Source organism: Garra rufa, unplaced genomic scaffold (genome assembly GCF_049309525.1).
Source record: "Garra rufa unplaced genomic scaffold, GarRuf1.0 hap1_unplaced_001, whole genome shotgun sequence".
NCBI lineage: Eukaryota > Metazoa > Chordata > Actinopteri > Cypriniformes > Cyprinidae > Garra > Garra rufa.
In genome coordinates this window covers 19,931,681-19,954,380 of record NW_027394276.1, presented here as the reverse complement: position 1 = coordinate 19,954,380, position 22,700 = coordinate 19,931,681, and the positions used below count along the sequence as shown (strand labels likewise).

The 22,700-nt window shown below is 41.2% G+C and overlaps 34 non-coding genes across 34 annotated transcripts; all 34 read left to right on the top strand.

Annotated features, from left to right (window-relative positions):
* The first annotated feature begins 510 nt into the window (after positions 1-510).
* Positions 511-629, top strand: LOC141302595 (5S ribosomal RNA). The gene has a single exon (XR_012342581.1). It is a non-coding gene; the product is annotated as a 5S ribosomal RNA (ribosomal RNA).
* An 83-nt stretch (positions 630-712) lies between these two features.
* LOC141302593 (5S ribosomal RNA) lies at positions 713-831 on the top strand. The gene has a single exon (XR_012342580.1). It is a non-coding gene; the product is annotated as a 5S ribosomal RNA (ribosomal RNA).
* Positions 832-1,584: 753 nt separating this feature from the next.
* On the top strand, positions 1,585-1,703 carry LOC141302592 (5S ribosomal RNA). The gene has a single exon (XR_012342579.1). It is a non-coding gene; the product is annotated as a 5S ribosomal RNA (ribosomal RNA).
* A 753-nt stretch (positions 1,704-2,456) lies between these two features.
* On the top strand, positions 2,457-2,575 carry LOC141302591 (5S ribosomal RNA). Its single transcript, XR_012342578.1, has one exon. It is a non-coding gene; the product is annotated as a 5S ribosomal RNA (ribosomal RNA).
* Positions 2,576-2,658: 83 nt separating this feature from the next.
* LOC141302589 (5S ribosomal RNA) lies at positions 2,659-2,777 on the top strand. Its single transcript, XR_012342576.1, has one exon. It is a non-coding gene; the product is annotated as a 5S ribosomal RNA (ribosomal RNA).
* A 753-nt stretch (positions 2,778-3,530) lies between these two features.
* Positions 3,531-3,649, top strand: LOC141302588 (5S ribosomal RNA). The gene has a single exon (XR_012342574.1). It is a non-coding gene; the product is annotated as a 5S ribosomal RNA (ribosomal RNA).
* Positions 3,650-4,402: 753 nt separating this feature from the next.
* Positions 4,403-4,521, top strand: LOC141302587 (5S ribosomal RNA). Its single transcript, XR_012342573.1, has one exon. It is a non-coding gene; the product is annotated as a 5S ribosomal RNA (ribosomal RNA).
* Positions 4,522-5,274: 753 nt separating this feature from the next.
* LOC141303310 (5S ribosomal RNA) lies at positions 5,275-5,393 on the top strand. The gene has a single exon (XR_012343292.1). It is a non-coding gene; the product is annotated as a 5S ribosomal RNA (ribosomal RNA).
* An 84-nt stretch (positions 5,394-5,477) lies between these two features.
* Positions 5,478-5,596, top strand: LOC141302586 (5S ribosomal RNA). Its single transcript, XR_012342572.1, has one exon. It is a non-coding gene; the product is annotated as a 5S ribosomal RNA (ribosomal RNA).
* A 753-nt stretch (positions 5,597-6,349) lies between these two features.
* LOC141302585 (5S ribosomal RNA) lies at positions 6,350-6,468 on the top strand. Its single transcript, XR_012342571.1, has one exon. It is a non-coding gene; the product is annotated as a 5S ribosomal RNA (ribosomal RNA).
* A 753-nt stretch (positions 6,469-7,221) lies between these two features.
* Positions 7,222-7,340, top strand: LOC141302582 (5S ribosomal RNA). The gene has a single exon (XR_012342569.1). It is a non-coding gene; the product is annotated as a 5S ribosomal RNA (ribosomal RNA).
* A 753-nt stretch (positions 7,341-8,093) lies between these two features.
* Positions 8,094-8,212, top strand: LOC141302581 (5S ribosomal RNA). Its single transcript, XR_012342568.1, has one exon. It is a non-coding gene; the product is annotated as a 5S ribosomal RNA (ribosomal RNA).
* Positions 8,213-8,295: 83 nt separating this feature from the next.
* Positions 8,296-8,414, top strand: LOC141302580 (5S ribosomal RNA). The gene has a single exon (XR_012342567.1). It is a non-coding gene; the product is annotated as a 5S ribosomal RNA (ribosomal RNA).
* A 753-nt stretch (positions 8,415-9,167) lies between these two features.
* On the top strand, positions 9,168-9,286 carry LOC141303630 (5S ribosomal RNA). The gene has a single exon (XR_012343610.1). It is a non-coding gene; the product is annotated as a 5S ribosomal RNA (ribosomal RNA).
* Positions 9,287-10,039: 753 nt separating this feature from the next.
* LOC141302579 (5S ribosomal RNA) lies at positions 10,040-10,158 on the top strand. Its single transcript, XR_012342566.1, has one exon. It is a non-coding gene; the product is annotated as a 5S ribosomal RNA (ribosomal RNA).
* Positions 10,159-10,242: 84 nt separating this feature from the next.
* LOC141302578 (5S ribosomal RNA) lies at positions 10,243-10,361 on the top strand. The gene has a single exon (XR_012342565.1). It is a non-coding gene; the product is annotated as a 5S ribosomal RNA (ribosomal RNA).
* Positions 10,362-11,114: 753 nt separating this feature from the next.
* Positions 11,115-11,233, top strand: LOC141303525 (5S ribosomal RNA). The gene has a single exon (XR_012343505.1). It is a non-coding gene; the product is annotated as a 5S ribosomal RNA (ribosomal RNA).
* Positions 11,234-11,317: 84 nt separating this feature from the next.
* On the top strand, positions 11,318-11,436 carry LOC141302577 (5S ribosomal RNA). The gene has a single exon (XR_012342563.1). It is a non-coding gene; the product is annotated as a 5S ribosomal RNA (ribosomal RNA).
* Positions 11,437-12,189: 753 nt separating this feature from the next.
* Positions 12,190-12,308, top strand: LOC141302576 (5S ribosomal RNA). Its single transcript, XR_012342562.1, has one exon. It is a non-coding gene; the product is annotated as a 5S ribosomal RNA (ribosomal RNA).
* Positions 12,309-12,391: 83 nt separating this feature from the next.
* On the top strand, positions 12,392-12,510 carry LOC141302575 (5S ribosomal RNA). The gene has a single exon (XR_012342561.1). It is a non-coding gene; the product is annotated as a 5S ribosomal RNA (ribosomal RNA).
* Positions 12,511-13,263: 753 nt separating this feature from the next.
* On the top strand, positions 13,264-13,382 carry LOC141303566 (5S ribosomal RNA). The gene has a single exon (XR_012343546.1). It is a non-coding gene; the product is annotated as a 5S ribosomal RNA (ribosomal RNA).
* Positions 13,383-14,135: 753 nt separating this feature from the next.
* Positions 14,136-14,254, top strand: LOC141302574 (5S ribosomal RNA). Its single transcript, XR_012342560.1, has one exon. It is a non-coding gene; the product is annotated as a 5S ribosomal RNA (ribosomal RNA).
* A 753-nt stretch (positions 14,255-15,007) lies between these two features.
* On the top strand, positions 15,008-15,126 carry LOC141303628 (5S ribosomal RNA). Its single transcript, XR_012343607.1, has one exon. It is a non-coding gene; the product is annotated as a 5S ribosomal RNA (ribosomal RNA).
* A 753-nt stretch (positions 15,127-15,879) lies between these two features.
* On the top strand, positions 15,880-15,998 carry LOC141302573 (5S ribosomal RNA). The gene has a single exon (XR_012342559.1). It is a non-coding gene; the product is annotated as a 5S ribosomal RNA (ribosomal RNA).
* An 84-nt stretch (positions 15,999-16,082) lies between these two features.
* LOC141302570 (5S ribosomal RNA) lies at positions 16,083-16,201 on the top strand. The gene has a single exon (XR_012342557.1). It is a non-coding gene; the product is annotated as a 5S ribosomal RNA (ribosomal RNA).
* Positions 16,202-16,954: 753 nt separating this feature from the next.
* On the top strand, positions 16,955-17,073 carry LOC141302569 (5S ribosomal RNA). The gene has a single exon (XR_012342556.1). It is a non-coding gene; the product is annotated as a 5S ribosomal RNA (ribosomal RNA).
* Positions 17,074-17,826: 753 nt separating this feature from the next.
* LOC141302568 (5S ribosomal RNA) lies at positions 17,827-17,945 on the top strand. The gene has a single exon (XR_012342555.1). It is a non-coding gene; the product is annotated as a 5S ribosomal RNA (ribosomal RNA).
* Positions 17,946-18,029: 84 nt separating this feature from the next.
* Positions 18,030-18,148, top strand: LOC141302567 (5S ribosomal RNA). Its single transcript, XR_012342554.1, has one exon. It is a non-coding gene; the product is annotated as a 5S ribosomal RNA (ribosomal RNA).
* A 753-nt stretch (positions 18,149-18,901) lies between these two features.
* Positions 18,902-19,020, top strand: LOC141303565 (5S ribosomal RNA). Its single transcript, XR_012343545.1, has one exon. It is a non-coding gene; the product is annotated as a 5S ribosomal RNA (ribosomal RNA).
* A 753-nt stretch (positions 19,021-19,773) lies between these two features.
* LOC141302566 (5S ribosomal RNA) lies at positions 19,774-19,892 on the top strand. Its single transcript, XR_012342552.1, has one exon. It is a non-coding gene; the product is annotated as a 5S ribosomal RNA (ribosomal RNA).
* Positions 19,893-19,976: 84 nt separating this feature from the next.
* LOC141302565 (5S ribosomal RNA) lies at positions 19,977-20,095 on the top strand. The gene has a single exon (XR_012342551.1). It is a non-coding gene; the product is annotated as a 5S ribosomal RNA (ribosomal RNA).
* Positions 20,096-20,848: 753 nt separating this feature from the next.
* On the top strand, positions 20,849-20,967 carry LOC141302564 (5S ribosomal RNA). The gene has a single exon (XR_012342550.1). It is a non-coding gene; the product is annotated as a 5S ribosomal RNA (ribosomal RNA).
* A 753-nt stretch (positions 20,968-21,720) lies between these two features.
* Positions 21,721-21,839, top strand: LOC141302563 (5S ribosomal RNA). Its single transcript, XR_012342549.1, has one exon. It is a non-coding gene; the product is annotated as a 5S ribosomal RNA (ribosomal RNA).
* Positions 21,840-21,923: 84 nt separating this feature from the next.
* LOC141302562 (5S ribosomal RNA) lies at positions 21,924-22,042 on the top strand. The gene has a single exon (XR_012342548.1). It is a non-coding gene; the product is annotated as a 5S ribosomal RNA (ribosomal RNA).
* The last annotated feature ends 658 nt before the right edge of the window (positions 22,043-22,700 follow it).

Here is a 22,700-nt window from a genome sequence, read left to right as displayed (position 1 = left end):
GACAAACAAAGGACAGTCACCAAACTGTTGGATTGAGGAGTTGCTAATTTTAGAGCTCACCTTTCCATTCACCACCTGCAAACTTTGGATTACACTTTCTGTGGATTGTATATACACCGGTGGACACTCACATTGGACTTATCAACACACTGGGATTCTTGGACTGTTTTTAGGGTATGGACAAATGAACTGTATTCTTTTAACAGCGTTTACCTCGTTTTATCGTGTTGTTTTAAAGTCTTTTATGTGAACCTTGTAAATAAACCAAATCTATTTAAACCAATCTTCTTTTATGTCTCATTCTTTTAACCACTAGTCATCTCTCACAGTTAAATCTGACCCCATTTTAGTCTTGTAACTCGGCTGATAAGGCCGATTGTTACACTTGGATGGGAGACCGCCTGGGATTACCAGGTGCTGTAAGCTTTTGCCTTTTCTTCACTATTTATATAATATGCTGGCTTTCACGGAGGCTGATCTTTAAATAGCCCACTTTTTGGAGCAGCCCTCGCTTACGGCCATACCGCGCTGAGAGCGCCCGATCTCGTCTGATCTCGGAAGCTAAGCAGCGTCGGGCCTGCTTAGTACTTGGATGGGAGACCGCCTGGGAATACCAGGTGCTGTAAGCTTTTGCCTTTTCTTCACTATTTATATAATATGCTGGCTTTACGGAGGCTGATCTTTAAATAGCCCACTTTTTGGAGCAGCCCTCGCTTACGGCCATACCGCGCTGAGAGCGCCCGATCTCGTCTGATCTCGGAAGCTAAGCAGCGTCGGGCCTGCTTAGTACTTGGATGGGAGACCGCCTGGGAATACCAGGTGCTGTAAGCTTTTGCCTTTTCTTCACTATTTATATAATATGCTGGCTTTTAGAAAGACGTGTTTTACCGCTCTATTTATTACAATCATTTAAATGTATTATAGAGTTTTAAGTGTTTTACATGTTTTTTAGGCCATTTTATTACTCTTAACATTTTAAGTGAGTGTGTGTCTTTAAAAAATGGATGGTTGGCCTGCCATGTGACTAGACACATGACAGGAAGCAGGAAGTACAACTGTATAAGAGAGCAGCATGACAAACAAAGGACAGTCACCAAACTGTTGGATTGAGGAGTTGCTAATTTTAGAGCTCACCTTTCCATTCACCACCTGCAAACTTTGGATTACACTTTCTGTGGATTGTATATACACCGGTGGACACTCACATTGGACTTATCAACACACTGGGATTCTTGGACTGTTTTTAGGGTATGGACAAATGAACTGTATTCTTTTAACAGCGTTTACCTCGTTTTATCGTGTTGTTTTAAAGTCTTTTATGTGAACCTTGTAAATAAACCAAATCTATTTAAACCAATCTTCTTTTATGTCTCATTCTTTTAACCACTAGTCATCTCTCACAGTTAAATCTGACCCCATTTTAGTCTTGTAACTCGGCTGATAAGGCCGATTGTTACACTTGGATGGGAGACCGCCTGGGATTACCAGGTGCTGTAAGCTTTTGCCTTTTCTTCACTATTTATATAATATGCTGGCTTTTACGGAGGCTGATCTTTAAATAGCCCACTTTTTGGAGCAGCCCTCGCTTACGGCCATACCGCGCTGAGAGCGCCCGATCTCGTCTGATCTCGGAAGCTAAGCAGCGTCGGGCCTGCTTAGTACTTGGATGGGAGACCGCCTGGGAATACCAGGTGCTGTAAGCTTTTGCCTTTTCTTCACTATTTATATAATATGCTGGCTTTTAGAAAGACGTGTTTTACCGCTCTATTTATTACAATCATTTAAATGTATTATAGAGTTTTAAGTGTTTTACATGTTTTTTAGGCCATTTTATTACTCTTAACATTTTAAGTGAGTGTGCGTCTTTAAAAAATGGATGGTTGGCCTGCCATGTGACTAGACACATGACAGGAAGCAGGAAGTACAACTGTATAAGAGAGCAGCATGACAAACAAAGGACAGTCACCAAACTGTTGGATTGAGGAGTTGCTAATTTTAGAGCTCACCTTTCCATTCACCACCTGCAAACTTTGGATTACACTTTCTGTGGATTGTATATACACCGGTGGACACTCACATTGGACTTATCAACACACTGGGATTCTTGGACTGTTTTTAGGGTATGGACAAATGAACTGTATTCTTTTAACAGCGTTTACCTCGTTTTATCGTGTTGTTTTAAAGTCTTTTATGTGAACCTTGTAAATAAACCAAATCTATTTAAACCAATCTTCTTTTATGTCTCATTCTTTTAACCACTAGTCATCTCTCACAGTTAAATCTGACCCCATTTTAGTCTTGTAACTCGGCTGATAAGGCCGATTGTTACACTTGGATGGGAGACCGCCTGGGATTACCAGGTGCTGTAAGCTTTTGCCTTTTCTTCACTATTTATATAATATGCTGGCTTTCACGGAGGCTGATCTTTAAATAGCCCACTTTTTGGAGCAGCCCTCGCTTACGGCCATACCGCGCTGAGAGCGCCCGATCTCGTCTGATCTCGGAAGCTAAGCAGCGTCGGGCCTGCTTAGTACTTGGATGGGAGACCGCCTGGGAATACCAGGTGCTGTAAGCTTTTGCCTTTTCTTCACTATTTATATAATATGCTGGCTTTACGGAGGCTGATCTTTAAATAGCCCACTTTTTGGAGCAGCCCTCGCTTACGGCCATACCGCGCTGAGAGCGCCCGATCTCGTCTGATCTCGGAAGCTAAGCAGCGTCGGGCCTGCTTAGTACTTGGATGGGAGACCGCCTGGGAATACCAGGTGCTGTAAGCTTTTGCCTTTTCTTCACTATTTATATAATATGCTGGCTTTTAGAAAGACGTGTTTTACCGCTCTATTTATTACAATCATTTAAATGTATTATAGAGTTTTAAGTGTTTTACATGTTTTTTAGGCCATTTTATTACTCTTAACATTTTAAGTGAGTGTGTGTCTTTAAAAAATGGATGGTTGGCCTGCCATGTGACTAGACACATGACAGGAAGCAGGAAGTACAACTGTATAAGAGAGCAGCATGACAAACAAAGGACAGTCACCAAACTGTTGGATTGAGGAGTTGCTAATTTTAGAGCTCACCTTTCCATTCACCACCTGCAAACTTTGGATTACACTTTCTGTGGATTGTATATACACCGGTGGACACTCACATTGGACTTATCAACACACTGGGATTCTTGGACTGTTTTTAGGGTATGGACAAATGAACTGTATTCTTTTAACAGCGTTTACCTCGTTTTATCGTGTTGTTTTAAAGTCTTTTATGTGAACCTTGTAAATAAACCAAATCTATTTAAACCAATCTTCTTTTATGTCTCATTCTTTTAACCACTAGTCATCTCTCACAGTTAAATCTGACCCCATTTTAGTCTTGTAACTCGGCTGATAAGGCCGATTGTTACACTTGGATGGGAGACCGCCTGGGATTACCAGGTGCTGTAAGCTTTTGCCTTTTCTTCACTATTTATATAATATGCTGGCTTTTACGGAGGCTGATCTTTAAATAGCCCACTTTTTGGAGCAGCCCTCGCTTACGGCCATACCGCGCTGAGAGCGCCCGATCTCGTCTGATCTCGGAAGCTAAGCAGCGTCGGGCCTGCTTAGTACTTGGATGGGAGACCGCCTGGGAATACCAGGTGCTGTAAGCTTTTGCCTTTTCTTCACTATTTATATAATATGCTGGCTTTTAGAAAGACGTGTTTTACCGCTCTATTTATTACAATCATTTAAATGTATTATAGAGTTTTAAGTGTTTTACATGTTTTTTAGGCCATTTTATTACTCTTAACATTTTAAGTGAGTGTGTGTCTTTAAAAAATGGATGGTTGGCCTGCCATGTGACTAGACACATGACAGGAAGCAGGAAGTACAACTGTATAAGAGAGCAGCATGACAAACAAAGGACAGTCACCAAACTGTTGGATTGAGGAGTTGCTAATTTTAGAGCTCACCTTTCCATTCACCACCTGCAAACTTTGGATTACACTTTCTGTGGATTGTATATACACCGGTGGACACTCACATTGGACTTATCAACACACTGGGATTCTTGGACTGTTTTTAGGGTATGGACAAATGAACTGTATTCTTTTAACAGCGTTTACCTCGTTTTATCGTGTTGTTTTAAAGTCTTTTATGTGAACCTTGTAAATAAACCAAATCTATTTAAACCAATCTTCTTTTATGTCTCATTCTTTTAACCACTAGTCATCTCTCACAGTTAAATCTGATCCCATTTTAGTCTTGTAACTCGACTGATAAGGCCGATTGTTACACTTGGATGGGAGACCGCCTGGGAATACCAGGTGCTGTAAGCTTTTGCCTTTTCTTCACTATTTATATAATATGCTGGCTTTTACGGAGGCTGATCTTTAAATAGCCCACTTTTTGGAGCAGCCCTCGCTTACGGCCATACCGCGCTGAGAGCGCCCGATCTCGTCTGATCTCGGAAGCTAAGCAGCGTCGGGCCTGCTTAGTACTTGGATGGGAGACCGCCTGGGAATACCAGGTGCTGTAAGCTTTTGCCTTTTCTTCACTATTTATATAATATGCTGGCTTTTAGAAAGACGTGTTTTACCGCTCTATTTATTACAATCATTTAAATGTATTATAGAGTTTTAAGTGTTTTACATGTTTTTTAGGCCATTTTATTACTCTTAACATTTTAAGTGAGTGTGTGTCTTTAAAAAATGGATGGTTGGCCTGCCATGTGACTAGACACATGACAGGAAGCAGGAAGTACAACTGTATAAGAGAGCAGCATGACAAACAAAGGACAGTCACCAAACTGTTGGATTGAGGAGTTGCTAATTTTAGAGCTCACCTTTCCATTCACCACCTGCAAACTTTGGATTACACTTTCTGTGGATTGTATATACACCGGTGGACACTCACATTGGACTTATCAACACACTGGGATTCTTGGACTGTTTTTAGGGTATGGACAAATGAACTGTATTCTTTTAACAGCGTTTACCTCGTTTTATCGTGTTGTTTTAAAGTCTTTTATGTGAACCTTGTAAATAAACCAAATCTATTTAAACCAATCTTCTTTTATGTCTCATTCTTTTAACCACTAGTCATCTCTCACAGTTAAATCTGATCCCATTTTAGTCTTGTAACTCGACTGATAAGGCCGATTGTTACACTTGGATGGGAGACCGCCTGGGAATACCAGGTGCTGTAAGCTTTTGCCTTTTCTTCACTATTTATATAATATGCTGGCTTTTACGGAGGCTGATCTTTAAATAGCCCACTTTTTGGAGCAGCCCTCGCTTACGGCCATACCGCGCTGAGATCGCCCGATCTCGTCTGATCTCGGAAGCTAAGCAGCGTCGGGCCTGCTTAGTACTTGGATGGGAGACCGCCTGGGAATACCAGGTGCTGTAAGCTTTTGCCTTTTCTTCACTATTTATATAATATGCTGGCTTTTACGGAGGCTGATCTTTAAATAGCCCACTTTTTGGAGCAGCCCTCGCTTACGGCCATACCGCGCTGAGAGCGCCCGATCTCGTCTGATCTCGGAAGCTAAGCAGCGTCGGGCCTGCTTAGTACTTGGATGGGAGACCGCCTGGGAATACCAGGTGCTGTAAGCTTTTGCCTTTTCTTCACTATTTATATAATATGCTGGCTTTTAGAAAGACGTGTTTTACCGCTCTATTTATTACAATCATTTAAATGTATTATAGAGTTTTAAGTGTTTTACATGTTTTTTAGGCCATTTTATTACTCTTAACATTTTAAGTGAGTGTGTGTCTTTAAAAAATGGATGGTTGGCCTGCCATGTGACTAGACACATGACAGGAAGCAGGAAGTACAACTGTATAAGAGAGCAGCATGACAAACAAAGGACAGTCACCAAACTGTTGGATTGAGGAGTTGCTAATTTTAGAGCTCACCTTTCCATTCACCACCTGCAAACTTTGGATTACACTTTCTGTGGATTGTATATACACCGGTGGACACTCACATTGGACTTATCAACACACTGGGATTCTTGGACTGTTTTTAGGGTATGGACAAATGAACTGTATTCTTTTAACAGCGTTTACCTCGTTTTATCGTGTTGTTTTAAAGTCTTTTATGTGAACCTTGTAAATAAACCAAATCTATTTAAACCAATCTTCTTTTATGTCTCATTCTTTTAACCACTAGTCATCTCTCACAGTTAAATCTGACCCCATTTTAGTCTTGTAACTCGGCTGATAAGGCCGATTGTTACACTTGGATGGGAGACCGCCTGGGATTACCAGGTGCTGTAAGCTTTTGCCTTTTCTTCACTATTTATATAATATGCTGGCTTTTACGGAGGCTGATCTTTAAATAGCCCACTTTTTGGAGCAGCCCTCGCTTACGGCCATACCGCGCTGAGAGCGCCCGATCTCGTCTGATCTCGGAAGCTAAGCAGCGTCGGGCCTGCTTAGTACTTGGATGGGAGACCGCCTGGGAATACCAGGTGCTGTAAGCTTTTGCCTTTTCTTCACTATTTATATAATATGCTGGCTTTTAGAAAGACGTGTTTTACCGCTCTATTTATTACAATCATTTAAATGTATTATAGAGTTTTAAGTGTTTTACATGTTTTTTAGGCCATTTTATTACTCTTAACATTTTAAGTGAGTGTGCGTCTTTAAAAAATGGATGGTTGGCCTGCCATGTGACTAGACACATGACAGGAAGCAGGAAGTACAACTGTATAAGAGAGCAGCATGACAAACAAAGGACAGTCACCAAACTGTTGGATTGAGGAGTTGCTAATTTTAGAGCTCACCTTTCCATTCACCACCTGCAAACTTTGGATTACACTTTCTGTGGATTGTATATACACCGGTGGACACTCACATTGGACTTATCAACACACTGGGATTCTTGGACTGTTTTTAGGGTATGGACAAATGAACTGTATTCTTTTAACAGCGTTTACCTCGTTTTATCGTGTTGTTTTAAAGTCTTTTATGTGAACCTTGTAAATAAACCAAATCTATTTAAACCAATCTTCTTTTATGTCTCATTCTTTTAACCACTAGTCATCTCTCACAGTTAAATCTGACCCCATTTTAGTCTTGTAACTCGGCTGATAAGGCCGATTGTTACACTTGGATGGGAGACCGCCTGGGATTACCAGGTGCTGTAAGCTTTTGCCTTTTCTTCACTATTTATATAATATGCTGGCTTTTACGGAGGCTGATCTTTAAATAGCCCACTTTTTGGAGCAGCCCTCGCTTACGGCCATACCGCGCTGAGAGCGCCCGATCTCGTCTGATCTCGGAAGCTAAGCAGCGTCGGGCCTGCTTAGTACTTGGATGGGAGACCGCCTGGGAATACCAGGTGCTGTAAGCTTTTGCCTTTTCTTCACTATTTATATAATATGCTGGCTTTTAGAAAGACGTGTTTTACCGCTCTATTTATTACAATCATTTAAATGTATTATAGAGTTTTAAGTGTTTTACATGTTTTTTAGGCCATTTTATTACTCTTAACATTTTAAGTGAGTGTGCGTCTTTAAAAAATGGATGGTTGGCCTGCCATGTGACTAGACACATGACAGGAAGCAGGAAGTACAACTGTATAAGAGAGCAGCATGACAAACAAAGGACAGTCACCAAACTGTTGGATTGAGGAGTTGCTAATTTTAGAGCTCACCTTTCCATTCACCACCTGCAAACTTTGGATTACACTTTCTGTGGATTGTATATACACCGGTGGACACTCACATTGGACTTATCAACACACTGGGATTCTTGGACTGTTTTTAGGGTATGGACAAATGAACTGTATTCTTTTAACAGCGTTTACCTCGTTTTATCGTGTTGTTTTAAAGTCTTTTATGTGAACCTTGTAAATAAACCAAATCTATTTAAACCAATCTTCTTTTATGTCTCATTCTTTTAACCACTAGTCATCTCTCACAGTTAAATCTGACCCCATTTTAGTCTTGTAACTCGGCTGATAAGGCCGATTGTTACACTTGGATGGGAGACCGCCTGGGATTACCAGGTGCTGTAAGCTTTTGCCTTTTCTTCACTATTTATATAATATGCTGGCTTTCACGGAGGCTGATCTTTAAATAGCCCACTTTTTGGAGCAGCCCTCGCTTACGGCCATACCGCGCTGAGAGCGCCCGATCTCGTCTGATCTCGGAAGCTAAGCAGCGTCGGGCCTGCTTAGTACTTGGATGGGAGACCGCCTGGGAATACCAGGTGCTGTAAGCTTTTGCCTTTTCTTCACTATTTATATAATATGCTGGCTTTACGGAGGCTGATCTTTAAATAGCCCACTTTTTGGAGCAGCCCTCGCTTACGGCCATACCGCGCTGAGAGCGCCCGATCTCGTCTGATCTCGGAAGCTAAGCAGCGTCGGGCCTGCTTAGTACTTGGATGGGAGACCGCCTGGGAATACCAGGTGCTGTAAGCTTTTGCCTTTTCTTCACTATTTATATAATATGCTGGCTTTTAGAAAGACGTGTTTTACCGCTCTATTTATTACAATCATTTAAATGTATTATAGAGTTTTAAGTGTTTTACATGTTTTTTAGGCCATTTTATTACTCTTAACATTTTAAGTGAGTGTGTGTCTTTAAAAAATGGATGGTTGGCCTGCCATGTGACTAGACACATGACAGGAAGCAGGAAGTACAACTGTATAAGAGAGCAGCATGACAAACAAAGGACAGTCACCAAACTGTTGGATTGAGGAGTTGCTAATTTTAGAGCTCACCTTTCCATTCACCACCTGCAAACTTTGGATTACACTTTCTGTGGATTGTATATACACCGGTGGACACTCACATTGGACTTATCAACACACTGGGATTCTTGGACTGTTTTTAGGGTATGGACAAATGAACTGTATTCTTTTAACAGCGTTTACCTCGTTTTATCGTGTTGTTTTAAAGTCTTTTATGTGAACCTTGTAAATAAACCAAATCTATTTAAACCAATCTTCTTTTATGTCTCATTCTTTTAACCACTAGTCATCTCTCACAGTTAAATCTGACCCCATTTTAGTCTTGTAACTCGGCTGATAAGGCCGATTGTTACACTTGGATGGGAGACCGCCTGGGATTACCAGGTGCTGTAAGCTTTTGCCTTTTCTTCACTATTTATATAATATGCTGGCTTTTACGGAGGCTGATCTTTAAATAGCCCACTTTTTGGAGCAGCCCTCGCTTACGGCCATACTGCGCTGAGAGCGCCCTATCTCGTCTGATCTCGGAAGCTAAGCAGCGTCGGGCCTGCTTAGTACTTGGATGGGAGACCGCCTGGGAATACCAGGTGCTGTAAGCTTTTGCCTTTTCTTCACTATTTATATAATATGCTGGCTTTTAGAAAGACGTGTTTTACCGCTCTATTTATTACAATCATTTAAATGTATTATAGAGTTTTAAGTGTTTTACATGTTTTTTAGGCCATTTTATTACTCTTAACATTTTAAGTGAGTGTGTGTCTATAAAAAATGGATGGTTGGCCTGCCATGTGACTAGACACATGACAGGAAGCAGGAAGTACAACTGTATAAGAGAGCAGCATGACAAACAAAGGACAGTCACCAAACTGTTGGATTGAGGAGTTGCTAATTTTAGAGCTCACCTTTCCATTCACCACCTGCAAACTTTGGATTACACTTTCTGTGGATTGTATATACACCGGTGGACACTCACATTGGACTTATCAACACACTGGGATTCTTGGACTGTTTTTAGGGTATGGACAAATGAACTGTATTCTTTTAACAGCGTTTACCTCGTTTTATCGTGTTGTTTTAAAGTCTTTTATGTGAACCTTGTAAATAAACCAAATCTATTTAAACCAATCTTCTTTTATGTCTCATTCTTTTAACCACTAGTCATCTCTCACAGTTAAATCTGATCCCATTTTAGTCTTGTAACTCGGCTGATAAGGCCGATTGTTACACTTGGATGGGAGACCGCCTGGGAATACCAGGTGCTGTAAGCTTTTGCCTTTTCTTCACTATTTATATAATATGCTGGCTTTTACGGAGGCTGATCTTTAAATAGCCCACTTTTTGGAGCAGCCCTCGCTTACGGCCATACCGCGCTGAGAGCGCCCGATCTCGTCTGATCTCGGAAGCTAAGCAGCGTCGGGCCTGCTTAGTACTTGGATGGGAGACCGCCTGGGAATACCAGGTGCTGTAAGCTTTTGCCTTTTCTTCACTATTTATATAATATGCTGGCTTTTACGGAGGCTGATCTTTAAATAGCCCACTTTTTGGAGCAGCCCTCGCTTACGGCCATACCGCGCTGAGAGCGCCCGATCTCGTCTGATCTCGGAAGCTAAGCAGCGTCGGGCCTGCTTAGTACTTGGATGGGAGACCGCCTGGGAATACCAGGTGCTGTAAGCTTTTGCCTTTTCTTCACTATTTATATAATATGCTGGCTTTTAGAAAGACGTGTTTTACCGCTCTATTTATTACAATCATTTAAATGTATTATAGAGTTTTAAGTGTTTTACATGTTTTTTAGGCCATTTTATTACTCTTAACATTTTAAGTGAGTGTGTGTCTTTAAAAAATGGATGGTTGGCCTGCCATGTGACTAGACACATGACAGGAAGCAGGAAGTACAACTGTATAAGAGAGCAGCATGACAAACAAAGGACAGTCACCAAACTGTTGGATTGAGGAGTTGCTAATTTTAGAGCTCACCTTTCCATTCACCACCTGCAAACTTTGGATTACACTTTCTGTGGATTGTATATACACCGGTGGACACTCACATTGGACTTATCAACACACTGGGATTCTTGGACTGTTTTTAGGGTATGGACAAATGAACTGTATTCTTTTAACAGCGTTTACCTCGTTTTATCGTGTTGTTTTAAAGTCTTTTATGTGAACCTTGTAAATAAACCAAATCTATTTAAACCAATCTTCTTTTATGTCTCATTCTTTTAACCACTAGTCATCTCTCACAGTTAAATCTGACCCCATTTTAGTCTTGTAACTCGGCTGATAAGGCCGATTGTTACACTTGGATGGGAGACCGCCTGGGATTACCAGGTGCTGTAAGCTTTTGCCTTTTCTTCACTATTTATATAATATGCTGGCTTTTACGGAGGCTGATCTTTAAATAGCCCACTTTTTGGAGCAGCCCTCACTTACGGCCATACTGCGCTGAGAGCGCCCGATCTCGTCTGATCTCGGAAGCTAAGCAGCGTCGGGCCTGCTTAGTACTTGGATGGGAGACCGCCTGGGAATACCAGGTGCTGTAAGCTTTTGCCTTTTCTTCACTATTTATATAATATGCTGGCTTTTACGGAGGCTGATCTTTAAATAGCCCACTTTTTGGAGCAGCCCTCGCTTACGGCCATACCGCGCTGAGAGCGCCCGATCTCGTCTGATCTCGGAAGCTAAGCAGCGTCGGGCCTGCTTAGTACTTGGATGGGAGACCGCCTGGGAATACCAGGTGCTGTAAGCTTTTGCCTTTTCTTCACTATTTATATAATATGCTGGCTTTTAGAAAGACGTGTTTTACCGCTCTATTTATTACAATCATTTAAATGTATTATAGAGTTTTAAGTGTTTTACATGTTTTTTAGGCCATTTTATTACTCTTAACATTTTAAGTGAGTGTGTGTCTTTAAAAAATGGATGGTTGGCCTGCCATGTGACTAGACACATGACAGGAAGCAGGAAGTACAACTGTATAAGAGAGCAGCATGACAAACAAAGGACAGTCACCAAACTGTTGGATTGAGGAGTTGCTAATTTTAGAGCTCACCTTTCCATTCACCACCTGCAAACTTTGGATTACACTTTCTGTGGATTGTATATACACCGGTGGACACTCACATTGGACTTATCAACACACTGGGATTCTTGGACTGTTTTTAGGGTATGGACAAATGAACTGTATTCTTTTAACAGCGTTTACCTCGTTTTATCGTGTTGTTTTAAAGTCTTTTATGTGAACCTTGTAAATAAACCAAATCTATTTAAACCAATCTTCTTTTATGTCTCATTCTTTTAACCACTAGTCATCTCTCACAGTTAAATCTGACCCCATTTTAGTCTTGTAACTCGGCTGATAAGGCCGATTGTTACACTTGGATGGGAGACCGCCTGGGATTACCAGGTGCTGTAAGCTTTTGCCTTTTCTTCACTATTTATATAATATGCTGGCTTTCACGGAGGCTGATCTTTAAATAGCCCACTTTTTGGAGCAGCCCTCGCTTACGGCCATACCGCGCTGAGAGCGCCCGATCTCGTCTGATCTCGGAAGCTAAGCAGCGTCGGGCCTGCTTAGTACTTGGATGGGAGACCGCCTGGGAATACCAGGTGCTGTAAGCTTTTGCCTTTTCTTCACTATTTATATAATATGCTGGCTTTACGGAGGCTGATCTTTAAATAGCCCACTTTTTGGAGCAGCCCTCGCTTACGGCCATACCGCGCTGAGAGCGCCCGATCTCGTCTGATCTCGGAAGCTAAGCAGCGTCGGGCCTGCTTAGTACTTGGATGGGAGACCGCCTGGGAATACCAGGTGCTGTAAGCTTTTGCCTTTTCTTCACTATTTATATAATATGCTGGCTTTTAGAAAGACGTGTTTTACCGCTCTATTTATTACAATCATTTAAATGTATTATAGAGTTTTAAGTGTTTTACATGTTTTTTAGGCCATTTTATTACTCTTAACATTTTAAGTGAGTGTGTGTCTTTAAAAAATGGATGGTTGGCCTGCCATGTGACTAGACACATGACAGGAAGCAGGAAGTACAACTGTATAAGAGAGCAGCATGACAAACAAAGGACAGTCACCAAACTGTTGGATTGAGGAGTTGCTAATTTTAGAGCTCACCTTTCCATTCACCACCTGCAAACTTTGGATTACACTTTCTGTGGATTGTATATACACCGGTGGACACTCACATTGGACTTATCAACACACTGGGATTCTTGGACTGTTTTTAGGGTATGGACAAATGAACTGTATTCTTTTAACAGCGTTTACCTCGTTTTATCGTGTTGTTTTAAAGTCTTTTATGTGAACCTTGTAAATAAACCAAATCTATTTAAACCAATCTTCTTTTATGTCTCATTCTTTTAACCACTAGTCATCTCTCACAGTTAAATCTGACCCCATTTTAGTCTTGTAACTCGGCTGATAAGGCCGATTGTTACACTTGGATGGGAGACCGCCTGGGATTACCAGGTGCTGTAAGCTTTTGCCTTTTCTTCACTATTTATATAATATGCTGGCTTTTACGGAGGCTGATCTTTAAATAGCCCACTTTTTGGAGCAGCCCTCGCTTACGGCCATACCGCGCTGAGAGCGCCCTATCTCGTCTGATCTCGGAAGCTAAGCAGCGTCGGGCCTGCTTAGTACTTGGATGGGAGACCGCCTGGGAATACCAGGTGCTGTAAGCTTTTGCCTTTTCTTCACTATTTATATAATATGCTGGCTTTTAGAAAGACGTGTTTTACCGCTCTATTTATTACAATCATTTAAATGTATTATAGAGTTTTAAGTGTTTTACATGTTTTTTAGGCCATTTTATTACTCTTAACATTTTAAGTGAGTGTGTGTCTATAAAAAATGGATGGTTGGCCTGCCATGTGACTAGACACATGACAGGAAGCAGGAAGTACAACTGTATAAGAGAGCAGCATGACAAACAAAGGACAGTCACCAAACTGTTGGATTGAGGAGTTGCTAATTTTAGAGCTCACCTTTCCATTCACCACCTGCAAACTTTGGATTACACTTTCTGTGGATTGTATATACACCGGTGGACACTCACATTGGACTTATCAACACACTGGGATTCTTGGACTGTTTTTAGGGTATGGACAAATGAACTGTATTCTTTTAACAGCGTTTACCTCGTTTTATCGTGTTGTTTTAAAGTCTTTTATGTGAACCTTGTAAATAAACCAAATCTATTTAAACCAATCTTCTTTTATGTCTCATTCTTTTAACCACTAGTCATCTCTCACAGTTAAATCTGACCCCATTTTAGTCTTGTAACTCGGCTGATAAGGCCGATTGTTACACTTGGATGGGAGACCGCCTGGGATTACCAGGTGCTGTAAGCTTTTGCCTTTTCTTCACTATTTATATAATATGCTGGCTTTTACGGAGGCTGATCTTTAAATAGCCCACTTTTTGGAGCAGCCCTCGCTTACGGCCATACCGCGCTGAGAGCGCCCGATCTCGTCTGATCTCGGAAGCTAAGCAGCGTCGGGCCTGCTTAGTACTTGGATGGGAGACCGCCTGGGAATACCAGGTGCTGTAAGCTTTTGCCTTTTCTTCACTATTTATATAATATGCTGGCTTTTAGAAAGACGTGTTTTACCGCTCTATTTATTACAATCATTTAAATGTATTATAGAGTTTTAAGTGTTTTACATGTTTTTTAGGCCATTTTATTACTCTTAACATTTTAAGTGAGTGTGTGTCTTTAAAAAATGGATGGTTGGCCTGCCATGTGACTAGACACATGACAGGAAGCAGGAAGTACAACTGTATAAGAGAGCAGCATGACAAACAAAGGACAGTCACCAAACTGTTGGATTGAGGAGTTGCTAATTTTAGAGCTCACCTTTCCATTCACCACCTGCAAACTTTGGATTACACTTTCTGTGGATTGTATATACACCGGTGGACACTCACATTGGACTTATCAACACACTGGGATTCTTGGACTGTTTTTAGGGTATGGACAAATGAACTGTATTCTTTTAACAGCGTTTACCTCGTTTTATCGTGTTGTTTTAAAGTCTTTTATGTGAACCTTGTAAATAAACCAAATCTATTTAAACCAATCTTCTTTTATGTCTCATTCTTTTAACCACTAGTCATCTCTCACAGTTAAATCTGACCCCATTTTAGTCTTGTAACTCGGCTGATAAGGCCGATTGTTACACTTGGATGGGAGACCGCCTGGGATTACCAGGTGCTGTAAGCTTTTGCCTTTTCTTCACTATTTATATAATATGCTGGCTTTTACGGAGGCTGATCTTTAAATAGCCCACTTTTTGGAGCAGCCCTCGCTTACGGCCATACTGCGCTGAGAGCGCCCTATCTCGTCTGATCTCGGAAGCTAAGCAGCGTCGGGCCTGCTTAGTACTTGGATGGGAGACCGCCTGGGAATACCAGGTGCTGTAAGCTTTTGCCTTTTCTTCACTATTTATATAATATGCTGGCTTTTAGAAAGACGTGTTTTACCGCTCTATTTATTACAATCATTTAAATGTATTATAGAGTTTTAAGTGTTTTACATGTTTTTTAGGCCATTTTATTACTCTTAACATTTTAAGTGAGTGTGTGTCTATAAAAAATGGATGGTTGGCCTGCCATGTGACTAGACACATGACAGGAAGCAGGAAGTACAACTGTATAAGAGAGCAGCATGACAAACAAAGGACAGTCACCAAACTGTTGGATTGAGGAGTTGCTAATTTTAGAGCTCACCTTTCCATTCACCACCTGCAAACTTTGGATTACACTTTCTGTGGATTGTATATACACCGGTGGACACTCACATTGGACTTATCAACACACTGGGATTCTTGGACTGTTTTTAGGGTATGGACAAATGAACTGTATTCTTTTAACAGCGTTTACCTCGTTTTATCGTGTTGTTTTAAAGTCTTTTATGTGAACCTTGTAAATAAACCAAATCTATTTAAACCAATCTTCTTTTATGTCTCATTCTTTTAACCACTAGTCATCTCTCACAGTTAAATCTGATCCCATTTTAGTCTTGTAACTCGGCTGATAAGGCCGATTGTTACACTTGGATGGGAGACCGCCTGGGAATACCAGGTGCTGTAAGCTTTTGCCTTTTCTTCACTATTTATATAATATGCTGGCTTTTACGGAGGCTGATCTTTAAATAGCCCACTTTTTGGAGCAGCCCTCGCTTACGGCCATACCGCGCTGAGAGCGCCCGATCTCGTCTGATCTCGGAAGCTAAGCAGCGTCGGGCCTGCTTAGTACTTGGATGGGAGACCGCCTGGGAATACCAGGTGCTGTAAGCTTTTGCCTTTTCTTCACTATTTATATAATATGCTGGCTTTTACGGAGGCTGATCTTTAAATAGCCCACTTTTTGGAGCAGCCCTCGCTTACGGCCATACCGCGCTGAGAGCGCCCGATCTCGTCTGATCTCGGAAGCTAAGCAGCGTCGGGCCTGCTTAGTACTTGGATGGGAGACCGCCTGGGAATACCAGGTGCTGTAAGCTTTTGCCTTTTCTTCACTATTTATATAATATGCTGGCTTTTAGAAAGACGTGTTTTACCGCTCTATTTATTACAATCATTTAAATGTATTATAGAGTTTTAAGTGTTTTACATGTTTTTTAGGCCATTTTATTACTCTTAACATTTTAAGTGAGTGTGTGTCTTTAAAAAATGGATGGTTGGCCTGCCATGTGACTAGACACATGACAGGAAGCAGGAAGTACAACTGTATAAGAGAGCAGCATGACAAACAAAGGACAGTCACCAAACTGTTGGATTGAGGAGTTGCTAATTTTAGAGCTCACCTTTCCATTCACCACCTGCAAACTTTGGATTACACTTTCTGTGGATTGTATATACACCGGTGGACACTCACATTGGACTTATCAACACACTGGGATTCTTGGACTGTTTTTAGGGTATGGACAAATGAACTGTATTCTTTTAACAGCGTTTACCTCGTTTTATCGTGTTGTTTTAAAGTCTTTTATGTGAACCTTGTAAATAAACCAAATCTATTTAAACCAATCTTCTTTTATGTCTCATTCTTTTAACCACTAGTCATCTCTCACAGTTAAATCTGACCCCATTTTAGTCTTGTAACTCGGCTGATAAGGCCGATTGTTACACTTGGATGGGAGACCGCCTGGGATTACCAGGTGCTGTAAGCTTTTGCCTTTTCTTCACTATTTATATAATATGCTGGCTTTTACGGAGGCTGATCTTTAAATAGCCCACTTTTTGGAGCAGCCCTCGCTTACGGCCATACCGCGCTGAGAGCGCCCGATCTCGTCTGATCTCGGAAGCTAAGCAGCGTCGGGCCTGCTTAGTACTTGGATGGGAGACCGCCTGGGAATACCAGGTGCTGTAAGCTTTTGCCTTTTCTTCACTATTTATATAATATGCTGGCTTTTAGAAAGACGTGTTTTACCGCTCTATTTATTACAATCATTTAAATGTATTATAGAGTTTTAAGTGTTTTACATGTTTTTTAGGCCATTTTATTACTCTTAACATTTTAAGTGAGTGTGTGTCTTTAAAAAATGGATGGTTGGCCTGCCATGTGACTAGACACATGACAGGAAGCAGGAAGTACAACTGTATAAGAGAGCAGCATGACAAACAAAGGACAGTCACCAAACTGTTGGATTGAGGAGTTGCTAATTTTAGAGCTCACCTTTCCATTCACCACCTGCAAACTTTGGATTACACTTTCTGTGGATTGTATATACACCGGTGGACACTCACATTGGACTTATCAACACACTGGGATTCTTGGACTGTTTTTAGGGTATGGACAAATGAACTGTATTCTTTTAACAGCGTTTACCTCGTTTTATCGTGTTGTTTTAAAGTCTTTTATGTGAACCTTGTAAATAAACCAAATCTATTTAAACCAATCTTCTTTTATGTCTCATTCTTTTAACCACTAGTCATCTCTCACAGTTAAATCTGATCCCATTTTAGTCTTGTAACTCGACTGATAAGGCCGATTGTTACACTTGGATGGGAGACCGCCTGGGAATACCAGGTGCTGTAAGCTTTTGCCTTTTCTTCACTATTTATATAATATGCTGGCTTTTACGGAGGCTGATCTTTAAATAGCCCACTTTTTGGAGCAGCCCTCGCTTACGGCCATACCGCGCTGAGAGCGCCCGATCTCGTCTGATCTCGGAAGCTAAGCAGCGTCGGGCCTGCTTAGTACTTGGATGGGAGACCGCCTGGGAATACCAGGTGCTGTAAGCTTTTGCCTTTTCTTCACTATTTATATAATATGCTGGCTTTTACGGAGGCTGATCTTTAAATAGCCCACTTTTTGGAGCAGCCCTCGCTTACGGCCATACCGCGCTGAGAGCGCCCGATCTCGTCTGATCTCGGAAGCTAAGCAGCGTCGGGCCTGCTTAGTACTTGGATGGGAGACCGCCTGGGAATACCAGGTGCTGTAAGCTTTTGCCTTTTCTTCACTATTTATATAATATGCTGGCTTTTAGAAAGACGTGTTTTACCGCTCTATTTATTACAATCATTTAAATGTATTATAGAGTTTTAAGTGTTTTACATGTTTTTTAGGCCATTTTATTACTCTTAACATTTTAAGTGAGTGTGTGTCTTTAAAAAATGGATGGTTGGCCTGCCATGTGACTAGACACATGACAGGAAGCAGGAAGTACAACTGTATAAGAGAGCAGCATGACAAACAAAGGACAGTCACCAAACTGTTGGATTGAGGAGTTGCTAATTTTAGAGCTCACCTTTCCATTCACCACCTGCAAACTTTGGATTACACTTTCTGTGGATTGTATATACACCGGTGGACACTCACATTGGACTTATCAACACACTGGGATTCTTGGACTGTTTTTAGGGTATGGACAAATGAACTGTATTCTTTTAACAGCGTTTACCTCGTTTTATCGTGTTGTTTTAAAGTCTTTTATGTGAACCTTGTAAATAAACCAAATCTATTTAAACCAATCTTCTTTTATGTCTCATTCTTTTAACCACTAGTCATCTCTCACAGTTAAATCTGACCCCATTTTAGTCTTGTAACTCGGCTGATAAGGCCGATTGTTACACTTGGATGGGAGACCGCCTGGGATTACCAGGTGCTGTAAGCTTTTGCCTTTTCTTCACTATTTATATAATATGCTGGCTTTTACGGAGGCTGATCTTTAAATAGCCCACTTTTTGGAGCAGCCCTCGCTTACGGCCATACCGCGCTGAGAGCGCCCTATCTCGTCTGATCTCGGAAGCTAAGCAGCGTCGGGCCTGCTTAGTACTTGGATGGGAGACCGCCTGGGAATACCAGGTGCTGTAAGCTTTTGCCTTTTCTTCACTATTTATATAATATGCTGGCTTTTAGAAAGACGTGTTTTACCGCTCTATTTATTACAATCATTTAAATGTATTATAGAGTTTTAAGTGTTTTACATGTTTTTTAGGCCATTTTATTACTCTTAACATTTTAAGTGAGTGTGTGTCTATAAAAAATGGATGGTTGGCCTGCCATGTGACTAGACACATGACAGGAAGCAGGAAGTACAACTGTATAAGAGAGCAGCATGACAAACAAAGGACAGTCACCAAACTGTTGGATTGAGGAGTTGCTAATTTTAGAGCTCACCTTTCCATTCACCACCTGCAAACTTTGGATTACACTTTCTGTGGATTGTATATACACCGGTGGACACTCACATTGGACTTATCAACACACTGGGATTCTTGGACTGTTTTTAGGGTATGGACAAATGAACTGTATTCTTTTAACAGCGTTTACCTCGTTTTATCGTGTTGTTTTAAAGTCTTTTATGTGAACCTTGTAAATAAACCAAATCTATTTAAACCAATCTTCTTTTATGTCTCATTCTTTTAACCACTAGTCATCTCTCACAGTTAAATCTGATCCCATTTTAGTCTTGTAACTCGGCTGATAAGGCCGATTGTTACACTTGGATGGGAGACCGCCTGGGAATACCAGGTGCTGTAAGCTTTTGCCTTTTCTTCACTATTTATATAATATGCTGGCTTTTACGGAGGCTGATCTTTAAATAGCCCACTTTTTGGAGCAGCCCTCGCTTACGGCCATACCGCGCTGAGAGCGCCCGATCTCGTCTGATCTCGGAAGCTAAGCAGCGTCGGGCCTGCTTAGTACTTGGATGGGAGACCGCCTGGGAATACCAGGTGCTGTAAGCTTTTGCCTTTTCTTCACTATTTATATAATATGCTGGCTTTTACGGAGGCTGATCTTTAAATAGCCCACTTTTTGGAGCAGCCCTCGCTTACGGCCATACCGCGCTGAGAGCGCCCGATCTCGTCTGATCTCGGAAGCTAAGCAGCGTCGGGCCTGCTTAGTACTTGGATGGGAGACCGCCTGGGAATACCAGGTGCTGTAAGCTTTTGCCTTTTCTTCACTATTTATATAATATGCTGGCTTTTAGAAAGACGTGTTTTACCGCTCTATTTATTACAATCATTTAAATGTATTATAGAGTTTTAAGTGTTTTACATGTTTTTTAGGCCATTTTATTACTCTTAACATTTTAAGTGAGTGTGTGTCTTTAAAAAATGGATGGTTGGCCTGCCATGTGACTAGACACATGACAGGAAGCAGGAAGTACAACTGTATAAGAGAGCAGCATGACAAACAAAGGACAGTCACCAAACTGTTGGATTGAGGAGTTGCTAATTTTAGAGCTCACCTTTCCATTCACCACCTGCAAACTTTGGATTACACTTTCTGTGGATTGTATATACACCGGTGGACACTCACATTGGACTTATCAACACACTGGGATTCTTGGACTGTTTTTAGGGTATGGACAAATGAACTGTATTCTTTTAACAGCGTTTACCTCGTTTTATCGTGTTGTTTTAAAGTCTTTTATGTGAACCTTGTAAATAAACCAAATCTATTTAAACCAATCTTCTTTTATGTCTCATTCTTTTAACCACTAGTCATCTCTCACAGTTAAATCTGACCCCATTTTAGTCTTGTAACTCGGCTGATAAGGCCGATTGTTACACTTGGATGGGAGACCGCCTGGGATTACCAGGTGCTGTAAGCTTTTGCCTTTTCTTCACTATTTATATAATATGCTGGCTTTTACGGAGGCTGATCTTTAAATAGCCCACTTTTTGGAGCAGCCCTCGCTTACGGCCATACCGCGCTGAGAGCGCCCGATCTCGTCTGATCTCGGAAGCTAAGCAGCGTCGGGCCTGCTTAGTACTTGGATGGGAGACCGCCTGGGAATACCAGGTGCTGTAAGCTTTTGCCTTTTCTTCACTATTTATATAATATGCTGGCTTTTAGAAAGACGTGTTTTACCGCTCTATTTATTACAATCATTTAAATGTATTATAGAGTTTTAAGTGTTTTACATGTTTTTTAGGCCATTTTATTACTCTTAACATTTTAAGTGAGTGTGTGTCTTTAAAAAATGGATGGTTGGCCTGCCATGTGACTAGACACATGACAGGAAGCAGGAAGTACAACTGTATAAGAGAGCAGCATGACAAACAAAGGACAGTCACCAAACTGTTGGATTGAGGAGTTGCTAATTTTAGAGCTCACCTTTCCATTCACCACCTGCAAACTTTGGATTACACTTTCTGTGGATTGTATATACACCGGTGGACACTCACATTGGACTTATCAACACACTGGGATTCTTGGACTGTTTTTAGGGTATGGACAAATGAACTGTATTCTTTTAACAGCGTTTACCTCGTTTTATCGTGTTGTTTTAAAGTCTTTTATGTGAACCTTGTAAATAAACCAAATCTATTTAAACCAATCTTCTTTTATGTCTCATTCTTTTAACCACTAGTCATCTCTCACAGTTAAATCTGATCCCATTTTAGTCTTGTAACTCGACTGATAAGGCCGATTGTTACACTTGGATGGGAGACCGCCTGGGAATACCAGGTGCTGTAAGCTTTTGCCTTTTCTTCACTATTTATATAATATGCTGGCTTTTACGGAGGCTGATCTTTAAATAGCCCACTTTTTGGAGCAGCCCTCGCTTACGGCCATACCGCGCTGAGAGCGCCCGATCTCGTCTGATCTCGGAAGCTAAGCAGCGTCGGGCCTGCTTAGTACTTGGATGGGAGACCGCCTGGGAATACCAGGTGCTGTAAGCTTTTGCCTTTTCTTCACTATTTATATAATATGCTGGCTTTTACGGAGGCTGATCTTTAAATAGCCCACTTTTAGGAGCAGCCCTCGCTTACGGCCATACCGCGCTGAGAGCGCCCGATCTCGTCTGATCTCGGAAGCTAAGCAGCGTCGGGCCTGCTTAGTACTTGGATGGGAGACCGCCTGGGAATACCAGGTGCTGTAAGCTTTTGCCTTTTCTTCACTATTTATATAATATGCTGGCTTTTAGAAAGACGTGTTTTACCGCTCTATTTATTACAATCATTTAAATGTATTATAGAGTTTTAAGTGTTTTACATGTTTTTTAGGCCATTTTATTACTCTTAACATTTTAAGTGAGTGTGTGTCTTTAAAAAATGGATGGTTGGCCTGCCATGTGACTAGACACATGACAGGAAGCAGGAAGTACAACTGTATAAGAGAGCAGCATGACAAACAAAGGACAGTCACCAAACTGTTGGATTGAGGAGTTGCTAATTTTAGAGCTCACCTTTCCATTCACCACCTGCAAACTTTGGATTACACTTTCTGTGGATTGTATATACACCGGTGGACACTCACATTGGACTTATCAACACACTGGGATTCTTGGACTGTTTTTAGGGTATGGACAAATGAACTGTATTCTTTTAACAGCGTTTACCTCGTTTTATCGTGTTGTTTTAAAGTCTTTTATGTGAACCTTGTAAATAAACCAAATCTATTTAAACCAATCTTCTTTTATGTCTCATTCTTTTAACCACTAGTCATCTCTCACAGTTAAATCTGACCCCATTTTAGTCTTGTAACTCGGCTGATAAGGCCGATTGTTACACTTGGATGGGAGACCGCCTGGGATTACCAGG